The following is a 13925-nucleotide window of genomic DNA, read 5'->3' as shown; positions in this document are numbered from 1 at the left end:
CAAATGAAAGGAACATACGGAATGATGGACTTCAGGAAAACACTTCTTTACCGCCTTAAATACGGCTATTTCAAAATCAGAAACAATTTCTTCAACACATATACTGAGTAAACAGTGTTTTTTATCGCCTCAAAAACCTTTACATAGTCAAAGACTCTTTAGCGAATTCCTTTGGTGCTGCTCTAAATGTGCCATCCATAAACCACTGACAACAGCTGCCTACAAGTTTCCGTTGTTCATTCGTTAAAAAAAGCTTGTGGCGGAACCGGTATGACAGAGACCCTGCAAGTATAGGGTCATATGTATGTGTATGTGAAACAATCTCGGTCTAAATTAATTAGAAAAATTTTAGAAACTAATATTTGTAGTTGTGTTCTATCAAAAATTGGAAGATATTTGATAGTTACCATTTACTGCACCCAGGTTGATTTTTTAGTTTGGTTCTGTCAGGTCAATCTTGGGAAAGGGATGTTTTCTCTCCGATTTACAGCCAGAACAACATGTTTAACAAACGGAAGCTGCGTTTTCAGAAGCTCTACAGCTTTCGTAGAAAGACAATTCTGAACAATCTTCCCGGCCGTGGCAAATGGTTGTTTTCTTGATGCCTCCTTAGTGTCCCTCACAAATTCCAATATTATTTCCGTTCTAACATCGGCAGATTATGAGATTTCTCAGTGCTATGGGGAGGAATTTAAAATATTGTTGACTGTAGATTTTCATGGCATTTTTTTTTCTGTTGATAATGGCAGTTCCTCTTGCATTCTTCTGTCGGCTTCTTGGTAGCTCCGAACTAATAGATGACAACTAAATAAGAAAAGAAAGCGTCTGGAAATCAGACTTAATCATAAGAAAAAAACTCAAAGTTGAATCAAATGAAATGATTTTTTGGGGGAAACGCGAGAACGATCGACAAGGCACTTTAACATTTTCTCATCATGATGTGAAAAAGGACCAATGCCAAGTAGACCAACTAGAATGATTTAAAAGACTGAACCAATAGCTCATGCCGTAACTTAGCAAAGCACTTCCTTGAATATTTCTATAACAGTCATTAACGTAAGAATTGGGGTCTTCATTGTCGTCACTTTCACACTCTCGGAGAGAAGCACTCTGTACATAGACATCAGATTCTTGTTCAAATGTTTCCTGGAACGAAGATCTAATCCTGACATATGGCCGCACCGCAGTCCTTGCGATTGCTCAATAGTAGAAGCCGTATCATTCCATTCTTGATTATGTCTTTTGCAAACCATTGGATTGCTTTATGGCTAGAGCTGGACAACTCGACCAGGGCCTGTCGGATCTGTTGGTGTAAACCGCTTTGCTAGTCCTTTATGCCGCATATTTAGCACAGATTCATGGGAATTCTTTGAAAATAAAGTGGTTCGTGGATCTTGATTGTCAGCGTCTTTTTCAATCTGCCAAGAAAGGAAAAAACAACAACATTAGTTTGTCAAATAGTAATTGGGATAGAAAATTAAAAAGCCAATAATGTACCAAGGGCTGATTAGCGTGTTCGTCAACTTCATCCTGGATCGAGTTGTGAGTGTTATTCATGAATGAATTCGTAGTATTGACATGCACATATAATAAATTTAGAACTGCTAATAGCTAAAATGTTTTTCGATAACTTTTGCTTACCGTAAAGTGACTAGCATTGACGTTCAATTCGAAGATCTTATTTCCAATTATATATTTATCAACCGAGAAGTCATCGTTTTTCCATGTTAACACACATCCATTTTTATGATTCTGAATGTTCTTACACCAATCAAAGGTATCACCATTGAATTTTTCATCTATATAACAGACGCCCGACCCTGTAAGAATTTAGAAAATAAGTTTCAATCATATACAAAGGTAAAATTCGAATAATGAAATCCAATCTTACTTTCCATTTGTAGTTATACTCATTGAGGATGACAAATTAATTTTTTGTACCCTTCTTGCATTTTTGTTATGTCCGCAATTTTGTTGATGGTGGGACTGGGACATTCGACCACGGTTAGCTCCAAATCTTCTTCGTTTTCGAAATCTTCCAGCTGAACGGGATTGTCTTCTGATGTCGTGTTCTCCATCTTGACGATTGCAGATCTTGACTGATGTGTTATGCTAAGTGTTGCCATCCATTATATACTAACCAGTTGATGAGGTCTATTCGTAACCTTGACTATATGTAAAACGTTTACGTTTACGAGATATGGGTGACGGTGTTGTGAATTCCAAGTTAATCAATTGGGTTTCTTCGAACGTCAAACTATTTGTTTCTTCCGTTTCTCGTGAAGAAATTCGTTTATCGTCAAGGGATTTTTCCAAACAATGATATAAAACTATTAAATGTCATCAAGTCAAATAAATAAGTCCTTAAAGTTAACGTGTATGAACATCTCCAGTGCAATGAATAAAAGTTAAATTTTCCCGTGAAATATGTTGTTTGTTGAGTATAGCTTCCGCATTTCTTTCGTAAAAAACGGACGTTGGATTTTTGGGAATAAAAGGTTGGTTTGTCTTAAAGGGAACATGCCGCAGTCGTTTCAATTACGATAGGATGGAGTGTTGGAATATTGCGGTTAATATCTATCTGTTTCAATCGAAAGCGCCGCACTTAATTGTCACGGTTTGCGTTTGTTCTGAACATCATGCGTATAATGAGAGGAGGACGAAGGTTGTGACTTTAGTGATGAAATAAAAAAAACTGCGAAGTTTTGCGGGTTAACATTGGAGAATATTCGTGCAATTGAAATTCATTATCGAAGTGGAAGTAATCGACTTCTGAAATACATGGATCCCTACGTGTGGCACCCGGAAGTTAGAGTAAGGTGTATTGGAAAAAAAGTTTTGTTACATTATTTGCTAAATGTTGTAATTTGCAGTGTAGATTGGCTTGCTGTTTCAGTCAAATTATGATAACTTGAGTCGGTTTTTGCGGCATCGGTCGGATTAAGCTTCATGAGCGGAGAAGTGGATAAAATTTGTTGTGAAGCAAAGGAATTTACAGAATGCAATCAGCCGGATCCCGTAAAAAATTAATTTGTGTTCGGTACGAATCTTAAAAATTTATTTAAAATGCTCCTCTATTTTGAATACTTTTGGTTCTTCATGGAGACGATTTTCGCCTGGAGTTTCGCCGCACTAATATGTCTTTTGTACGTGATGGTGTATTTTTTATTGAAACGTTGCTTTGGTTTTAAGGCAAATCTGGATGATTTCGTATAACTTTCAATTTTTTGTTTGTACGAATCTAAATGTATCATCAATGTTTGTGATCATTGGAAACCACATTTTTAATTTAGACATAAAAAAAAAAGAAAAAAGTGAAAATGACTGTCGGAATACAATTTGGATTACATTTAACTGAGTAATTTAGTCAGACATCAAACCTTTTTACCTTTGACTGCTAGCTTTATTACCAAGAATGGGTTGTATATATAGGAAGAGACTATTTTTGTAGTATAGAGAAATAGTATCGATATGTGTGTTCCGTGTGAGATGAGTCGAAAAGAAGATTGTTTCAATGGTATTCCAGTTGTGTAAGATCTAACATAGGTAAAGGAAGTTATTCTTGTTGTTCTTTAGTTGAAAAGGATAGCCAATATTGTAATTTTTGACAGTATGCTTACACTCAATGTCATAAATCATGTCATAACATACATCATGTCATAAAAAGATGTTCAGCAGAGTGAGTAACAGCTGCAGGTAATTGGATTAGCATTCAACATTTGTATCAATTTTCGCAGAAGATCATGCTGAGTCTATATGTTGCTCCAGTAACATCGGAATGGTATGGAATCTAAAGTAGAGAAGAATTTTAGTCTCTTTTTAATGAAAGTGCATTGAACATTTTGTCTTATTATCTTGGGCAGCATGCTTATCCAAACATTTTCAAAAGTAAATGTAGCAAAAGACAAGAATTCAGTGTTGTCGAAATCAGCTGGAGGCCATGTGATCCAGTCCAGTGTCATCCATATCCAGAATCCGTATCATTATCGAGAGAGTCAGATGAGAACTACATGGTGTGTGTGGAATGAAATCTCAACTAGTGGAAATTAAAGTAAATGTAGGATGTTAGCTTTGATTGTCTGTGGGTGCTATCGATATTCAATTTAAGTACCTTTTGAAGTGTGTTTTTTTATACAGACAGTGGGATGCAACGTTGATGCTTCTGACGATGTTGATGCAAAATTTAAGCTTCAGACGAATTCGGTTGAACAATCCCGATGTTTGAAAGAATCTTGTCCACAAAAGTCGTAAAGTTCAACAGATTTTTTTCCTTCATATTTGACAAGTTTACGACGTCACCTACCACGTCATTATGCGTGAGTCTTCGGGTTCGGAATGAAAGTTTAGCCTTTGATTGCTTGTCCTTTGAACCTGAAATTATCAAATAAAAAATTTGAGGCACCGGATTGGATTCAGGTACGGCGTCTTCCTTTTTGAACTCCATCTCTTGGTAGGTTGCTTTGGGGAAATATATAGAGATTAGATGCATCCTCATCTTGCGTTCCAAAAATATCATCTTCTGGTTCAAAATATTCGCTGATCGCCAATTGTGAATCCGCAGGTGTCGATTCAACGTCAGGAACGATCAGGATACTGTACTATTAAATTCACTTAAAACACAGGTGTTACAAAGAATGTGCATCCAACGTATGTAAACTAATCAGTGGAGGCAAAGAGGATACTGCGAATGCATTCCCTTTTACTGACAATGAGTGTCATGAAGACGACTTTGATGAAACCAATGAAAAACCGAGACAAAAAAAAAACGTAAAAGAAAAAGAATGGGAATCAATGTTGAGAAAATGATTGATATGATTATGATGAGAGAACTTGATAAGAAAGGAGAGAAGGAATTTGAAGAATTGAGAAAAGATATCTATCTTTTCTCAATTCTTTGTTTTCTCAATTCTTTTGTTTAAACAAAAACGTAATGACGAAGGATACAACAAACCCAAAACCCCATAATAATTCTGATGATTGCTGTAATACAATGGACAAAAAAGGAGTGAGAGACTAGATTAGTGACAGTAATGAAAGAAATAAGTGATTTGTTTGATTCGCCTTAATCAATATTCTAAAATTTTGTTAAATAATGGGATTAATATTAATTATTAGCAACGATAATTCTCAAATGATCTGTTTTTTTTTCTGTGAATACGGTGCTTTTAGTGGTTTATTTGTGAATCTTCAGTCATGTCTGCTAAAATACAAATCCATCTATAATAACATTTACATTAAAAACAGATTATCTCATATTTAAGTTATCGGCCATTTCTGGCTATCAATGAAGTTTGTAATTTCTCCCTGTTTTGCTTGACACAATAATGCTAAAATATCATTGTTTTCTCATTGCTCACTTGTTGGATTTACATTACAATGTATGGCAATATTACCTAGGGTAAAATTTTTGCCATAATATCGCCTCTTTCTGAAGACAGCAAATGTTATGCAGCGTACATGATGACACAACAATATTCTCTACTTTCTCAATATTGACATGAACATCGTCTTGGATTCTTCGAAATATATTTTTTAATTTTCCAAATAAATGTTCAACGACCATTTTCGTAGCTGAAAATTTAAAATTAAAAGTTCTTTAGAAACCAGCCAGTTCCTTTTTCATATGATGATAAACACCACTCTTCAAAAGGAAACGCTGAATCCCCAATGATGTGAAACCGTTTGGGATTAAACAAAATAGAACAACAATTACACAATTTGTCATTCATAAACTTAAAAGAAATCGTGAGAGCTTGCAGTGAATCCACTAAACACATACGAAAAAGTGCCATCATAAACAACAATAATGACCATTATGACAAAGATAAATTTTATCAAGTATACGTTCCTGTACTTTTTTTATTATATATGTTGTTCATTGACGAGAAATGGTACTGACTTAATTGTGTGTATGATTTTTATGTAGCTTGCTCAAAGACTTGGAACTCGCTCTACCTCAGCAGTGGCTTTTTTTACTTAAGTTACTGCCAACATTTTGAATGCAAAAGTTCCTGTAAGTTTTTATAGTATGTTTTCTTTGACGGGAAATGGAAATGATTTAATTTTATGTTTGGTTTTTAATTTAACTTGCTCAAAAGCTTGTGGCTTGAGTTCTTCTAAAACACCAGGACAACAACGGATCTGGTGTGCCATTCACAGTCGTAACAATGTTTAAAATGCCAGTTATTTTTTTTTATTGTTGCGTAGCTGATTTTGGTTAACTCTAATTAAAAATAAACTCTAAAAAAACTAAAATAATAACTCTACTTGTAGCCACTTTACATCTTGCTTCAATGTCAGTTCGATGACTTTTCAGGTATGCAAGTCACAATTATCACAACAAGTAAGCATGTTTTTGTTTGTATTTTACAACAAAATTGTGCACTATGAAGAGTTTAGTTCCACAGCACCACTTACAAATTGGTTTGTTCTAAGGCTTTACTTCCCGTTATGAAGTTGGAACTATCTATTCGGAAATTATTTTTACGTTGAAATCAAATTTATTGGCCAACTTAACAAAACGACTAAGTAGGGCCTATGATGATGGCACGTCTCCATCGGCATGTGAAAGCAGCGTTAACTAGAAAAATGCTTTATGCTCAAGTTACTCATTGTCAGGAAATTTTGTATATTCTTCGAGAGACGTGCAAAAACTATAAGAAAGGGAAAACTTGGCATTTGAATTGTGTGATTATTCACAATGCTGATTACTTTAAAACGTAAGCACAATTCAATGACAAAACTAAGCTAACTCAAATATATTTTTATATTCTCAGGGGAAGTCTTTCTATTTCTTAGAGAGTGGAATAAAGGGATAGATTTTTACCACTGGGATTTCTATCACACAATGTCTTTTCTGGAACATAACATAAAACAGAGATCGTAACTGCTATAACAAAAGTTTATTGAAATTATAAATGGCACTTGTACAATAGTTGATAACGATTGCGGTTTTCTTCAATTGACTAAACAAAAAATTTTGAACTAAACTCATCTATTTATGTATTTATACAACCCCTAGTGATGATTTCCGCAAAATAAAAAAAAAAATGCCAAAATGGTATCTTTGAGTGGCGGATTGCTTGTAAATATTAGCTTAAAGCCTCAAACCTACACTGACATATTTAGAAATGCACACGGAACAAAACTCACTTGCTAGTTCAATGCAAATTTCCGGAAGTTGACAAAAAAGCAAATTAGTAAAAATCTAACAAGTGAACTTAATTGCTGGAAAATTTACAGTATAATAATCCACATCATTATCTTACGTTAGCTGCCGATATTTGTCTTTGGAATTGTGTAAAATAAAAGTAACTGAAATGGATGTTTCTGACTGCTGAAAGCAACTGGAAGAAATCTGGAAGAAAACTGGTTTTGCATGCTCAGGAAATTAACCAGAACCAAAAGATGTTATGTAAAAGTATACAATAGAAATTTTGGTTAGTTTTGGGTTACCTAAATTCACACTTTTTTAACAGTTTACTTGAGCTCTTCTGACTTGCACCTTCATCAGGCAGTTCTGTGGGCAATCTGATTGGATTTGACTAAAAGAAAGATCAACAAAATCTTCAAAAACTTGCTCAGATTTTTCAAAGTGCTTAGCAGCCTAAAAAAAGAATATTATGTAACGTAGGGGACAGGAAATGCCAATGACATAAACCAATGAAGTTAATGAATTACTTCTACGTTAACATTTCCATGGATTTTTAATTGTATTTATGAATCAAGTGAAAATAATCCACAAACAAGACACAAGAACAAAACTCAAGAAAACAAAGTCTCCCGACAACATTTTGTGTAAATGAGATTAATTTCTTTCATTGAAAATCTCCAATAGAGCAGGAAAATATCTGACAATGCTGCGATTCACGTTCTGACTCATTTTCTACAGGCACTATTATATTAATAAAAACAGATGTGATTAATACTCAAAGAAATAAAAAATAAAATAATAACTTACCTAAGTCCAAATTTGTGGTGCCAAAGTCTCGCAAGATATTTCGCAAACTGTTTTCATTTTCTTTAAAAAGCAGTCTGATTTGAGAAAAATCATCTTCTCTTTGCACTACTTGTGCTTGAAGATCCTTAAATACGTCCACCAAGGACAGTTCATCAAAACCGTAGAGCTCAGCCCCATTATCTGCGTCAAACGAAGACACGAGGTAGCAAAACACAGGAGTTGCCGCAAGATCATCTGGGATGTGAAATAGCTGGGTTTGCTTTAACAGTTGCTTAATTCCGCTGTCGACGAGAACAACAAAACACAAAGATGAACCTGATTTCATTTTTCGAACAGCAGTTATCATACCAGTTATTTACCACTGTAATACTCGTGGTGTCAGCTGATTGCTTGGGGGAGTTCATTTAATCTATTCACGCGACCGTCCATTCGCAGTCACAATGAGTGTGTGAGTTCATAACAAATTTTACATTTCAGATTATGCTAGGAAGGCATTTTAAGCAAAGTCGATATGGCAAAGTTTACTTTAAAATAACACAATGTTGAGTCACAGCAAGTGATGCATAAATTAAGTTGTCGCACTCAAAATTTTGTTTCTGCTGGTATGTTGTGGATGATTAAAGCATGTTGAAGTAAAGTGTTTAAACTATTAAATGTAATGCATTGTATTTCACTTATTCACTGTAACAAATTATATTTTTCTCAGGGAGGTGGAGAGACTGAATTAATATCAGGGGTCTACACTTTTAGTCTGAACCAAATAGAGAAGCAGACCAGAAAAGAAAAAAGTCAGCTAGTAGCAACACTGGAGACTGATGTGTTGCAATCTGCTCAGCCGACGAGCGGATTCGACCAAGCAGATTGTTTACGTTACATGACTAAACGAATACACGACACAAGGGATTCTTAAAAACATCTTTATTGGGGACACTACGCGGAACAGGCCAGGTGTTAACCAAAGCCATCCCTCAGACTTGCTTACGAAAGTAAGACTTACTCAATACACATAACCGACAGATTACTGACGGGAGACGACCGACGAGAGACGACGACTGACTACACATAGTCGCTGGCCAGCTTACAACAGTTACGCCCTCTGACGGTACAACTACACGGTAGGGTTCTCACATACGCACACAGATGGGGTGACGGGACAGATTAGATGGACACAGACGAGCCGTCTGCAACATTCGGCCCTTCCTGACTCGATTTGACACCAACATAGAAGCACACAAACAAAACTATTTACATATGATACATGCCATTTGTCAAATCGAAATCAAGCAACAAAGACAAAAAAAAAGATTGGGACCTTAAAACTAACCTTTCCATTCCCTCATTCAAACCCACCCAAGAAAAATAATAAATGTTCAAAAAAAAACTAAACTTTCAGAGCTGGGCGGTGGGTAGGGAAATAGCATGGAACTAACACAACGATAAACAAAAAACAAAAAAAAAATAAACAAAACAAAAAACAGGAATGTTCCAACTCAAACTTTCAACCAACTGAAGAGGAGTTTTGTTCTTCGGGATCTCGGTTTCGTAGGAGAGGGAGCAGCTTTAACTTTGGTTCAATTTTCTTCGGATGAGCAGCAACGCACCAGGATAGAAATCTTGCACCACACGTTGCCTTAGGTCAACCAGATGTTTCTACTTGATGAGACGTGCAGCTTCTCTGAGATCGCTGAAACGGGCGAAAAAAGACGTTGAACGGTTCTGGACGCTCTTTTTGGCCACTGGAACTGATTCTTCGACGAAGTAAAGGAAGTCTGCCATGCATGAGCTGAAACGGCGAAATGTTTACGTTACTTTTTCTAACCGTGCTGACATCAAACACTTCTGCAGGCAGGTGACAATCCAAATCGTCGTGTTCCATGTCAATAAACGCTGAAAGAGTTGGAGGAATCGTTCCGTTCGTTCTCATTACCAATCTGGAAGTTTTCGGCTGCTCTGCCATCGCGAACACGTGATGAGCTCCCCACTCATTAACTTTCAAAGGACCGGGATGATCCATTCCGACAGAACGAAACTGGCGATGAAATAGCTTTCAGCTATACAGCAGGAGATCCAGGGGGACATGTATAAGACTGACAGTAATTGCAAGGAGACACATATTCTTTCACAATCACACGACAAATTGGCAACCAACACCATACTGATACTACTTGTTTCATCCATGCCCATATGACTGTAAAGAGGAGTTGTTGTGACGAAATTTCAATTACTTTTCTACTCAATACGGACGGGAAAAACGATATAAATTTACGACCCTGGGAAAAATTTATCTTTACACAAAACTTTACGACCAATTTTAAAATTATTGGAACTTTAACCCATGACATTTGAATTTACGAAGGTGATAATGGGACGCAATTGGCTATCCAAGTTGTGGTTGGAACGCCAATTCAACATTACTCAAGCGTGCCTATTGGCCTTCTACTGTCAAATACACACACTACATGACCGATCTCGGAGCCACTGGGTCCAATACAGGATTCATCAGAGTTTCGAGATAGGACATCAGCCACGCAATTATCTACAGCTTTTATGAGGCAAACTTCAAATTCAAACTCTTGCATAGCCAGGTTTCATCTGGCGAACTTATTTCTCACTTCAAACTTCAATTTCCACTCAACGAACAGCAGAGCTGTCACCAAAAAAAAAAAGAAAAAAAAAATCGACTACCATACACGTCTGTTCTAACAAAGAACACAACTGCACAGCAAATACTAAATACTATTTCATTAACCAACAGAAATGAAATTATTAGACGCTGTTACTCCAAATGACGAAAAAAAAACGATACAAAATTAATTAATCATGCTGCAACGAGACGTAGCCTTAAAAAAAAGGAGCAAAAGAAAATGGCGATTTGACGTGGTCCATCTCCAAAAACTTGCATAAAATGGCTCCAAGGCCAATTAGACTTGCCTTTGTCTGCAAACGGGACGGTTACTTTGAAACGGCACTCCAGAATCTTCACGTTTTGGCGGCATATAATTAAATTAGAACTACTGGTAGGGCTAAACACACTTATTTACTACACAATGTTAGTTAAATATTCAACAAACCAAAAACAAAATAAAAAAAAAACGAAATACAAACACAGGTCGTGGTTACGAATCACGACGACTGGACGTAATCGACGAAAAAATAATTAGTTATACTTGACCAAAAAAAATGAAACAATAATATGCTCAATACCAGAGCAACAAAAAAAGAATAATTTACTTACTGTTGGAGCCAGTGCATGTTCAGGGCTTCAGACGAAAGAAAAAAAAAGAAATGGCGGCTATCGCGCAGATTCCATAAGCCACACAAAAAAAAGAAAAGATTTTGTTTCAATGCCTCGACGGGCCGCGTGGTTTTACGCGCGAAAAGTTAGGGGGAGGGGGGGGGGTGGGTAGGGGCGTTTTCCATACAAAAAAGTTGAAGGGGGGGGGGGGGGGGGTGGGCTGATGACGTGACAAAAAAAAGTTATTACGAATTTACTACTACGAATCGTCAATTTCACGGCCAAAATGCCAGACAAAACAAAAAAAACTACGTGACTATCACACGGGCAGTTCTCAACAAAAAAAATTTACCCAGAAAAATGAGAACTATTCAATGGCCCGTGCCCGACTTCTGACACCAAATGTTGCAATCTGCTCAGCCGACGAGCGGATTCGACCAAGCAGATTGTTTACGTTACATGACTAAACGAATACACGACACAAGGGATTCTTAAAAACATCTTTATTGGGGACACTACGCGGAACAGGCCAGGTGTTAACCAAAGCCATCCCTCAGACTTGCTTACGAAAGTAAGACTTACTCAATACACATAACCGACAGATTACTGACGGGAGACGACCGACGAGAGACGACGACTGACTACACATAGTCGCTGGCCAGCTTACAACAGTTACGCCCTCTGACGGTACAACTACACGGTAGGGTTCTCACATACGCACACAGATGGGGTGACGGGACAGATTAGATGGACACAGACGAGCCGTCTGCAACAGATGGAACCTTACGAGGTCTTTTTAAGAAGAATTTTTATGCCAGAAATCTCAGAATGTTTTATTCAAGAAGAGATCGAGCTCGAAATAAGGAATTAAAGAAGTACCCAGGACAAGCAAATTTATCTTGACTTCATTGGTTTTGGTATTCTTGGTTCCATTGTTGGAAACTAGCTCACGACATGTCGGCTTCCTTGTCTGGAAACAGCGAAGGTTTTTACGTATCAAATTTGGTATAAAAAACATATTGATTGTTGATGAATTTGCTCTACTTATCCCTTTTTATTTTTCAAAGATTCGGAAAGGCAAGGGTTCTGTATTCTTGGTTGTCAATAACAAGCAAGTGAGACTTGGCCAGGATGATGATTCCTATACTGCCATATGGCCTAATAAAAGAACAGGAATGGAATTCTCGCCATAGTCTTGGGAAGTTTTTAAGATTAAGCACGAAAAGGTGGCTGCAGATAGTTCGCAGCGAAGAGTTGTCGAAGAATTTTGGAATCTTCTATACAACGCCTCCAAAACGGATTGCTACCACAGATACTGGTTCATGACAAATTATAGTGCATTGCTAATACAGAATGAGTCTTAAAGGATTTTTGTATATAGGGCTGGGTAGTGCATTAAAAAGGACCAAGGACTTGAATGCCAATATGGTTTGAGTCTAAAGACCCTGAACGTGAAGTGCGGACCAATATTTTCAGCTAGGAAAGAATTTTCATCAGTTATTAGATCGATGCAGGTATTCACTTAATTTGTAAAGATTGTGATTAATTTTAAAGGTTCAAATTTGAATTTGATGTTTTTAGGTTGTTCGTGTGAAATCCCATAATATTCAACATGTGGGCCTAATGATACCAGAAAACTCCATTGAGCTCGTACTCGCGATTCTCTGGTGCAAAGGACATCGTCAGTGCTAAATTTTCTCTTCAAGCGGACTTGACTCAGCATTTGCTGATACTCGTCTCGTGAGCTTTCCGTTATTTTGAATAGAACTCGGATTACTGCTTTCTTTTGTTGTGTAGTAAGTAAAATCGATCTGTCCAAGTTTGATGTTCTTCATTGTGGCATTAAAAGGCTAAAGTTAAGAAGTAAAGTTCAAGAATATATGAGCATAATTCTCAAGGATCCTCTTGGCAGCGCTGTCTCTCACGAAATGCAAAAACGCTTAAGTGGATTTTCTTCAAATTTGCATAGTCTGCTCTCGCATAAAAGTTGCTGACGATAGAGAGGGGGCGAATGCATAATAGACGGTCACTATCCCCTTTGTTGTATGTTGAAGGCCACCGTATTTAAGTATTATGCGGCATTAATGATTCAGTTGCCTGGCGCTCGTCAGACCTTAACAGCAATGTAGTATACACCGATTCGAGGTGGTAGTTTTCAGTTTGCCGATGCGAACGGAAGGTTACGGAAAACACCAAACAGTGAGCAGGCACAGTGGTAACTTTGAGTGAGTTGGGGAAGGTTGTTGTGTTGAATGCCGGTTGGTCAGAATATCTATCCTAGCTGGGCCAATTTGTCGTCCAAGCCCAGCAAGAGCAAGGACGCCGTGTGGCGTCTCTCCTTGCCGACATCCGAACAACATTCGTGCTGCTATTGGCCTCGCTTCGTCACCAAAGTCGACCCTGACAAAGTTAGGGGTGTTACTAAACTATGGAATTGGAACTTCCAAAATTGAAGTATAGAATCTGGAATTCGAACGAAAACTATGGAATTCAAGGGCCGACTTTCCAGATTTTAGCAAAATTTCTGCCGTCTAAAATATGGAAATGGAACTTCCAAAAATTAATGGAATTCAACTAAAAATTCAAAAAAATTCACATTTTATTTTATTTTTTGTGGCACTAGATGGCATATATATTTCATATTCACATTTATTTACAAAAGTGCTACCAATACTGTCCAACCCTCATATTGTTCATTATTCAAGCCACCTAGCGCTCGCGAAAAGAAAA

The sequence above is a fragment of the Daphnia pulex genome, chromosome 5 (assembly GCF_021134715.1).
Source record: "Daphnia pulex isolate KAP4 chromosome 5, ASM2113471v1".
In the NCBI taxonomy this organism is placed as follows: domain Eukaryota; kingdom Metazoa; phylum Arthropoda; class Branchiopoda; order Diplostraca; family Daphniidae; genus Daphnia; species Daphnia pulex.
The sequence above is the reverse complement of the archived record's forward strand: the minus strand, read 5'-3'. Positions refer to the sequence as shown.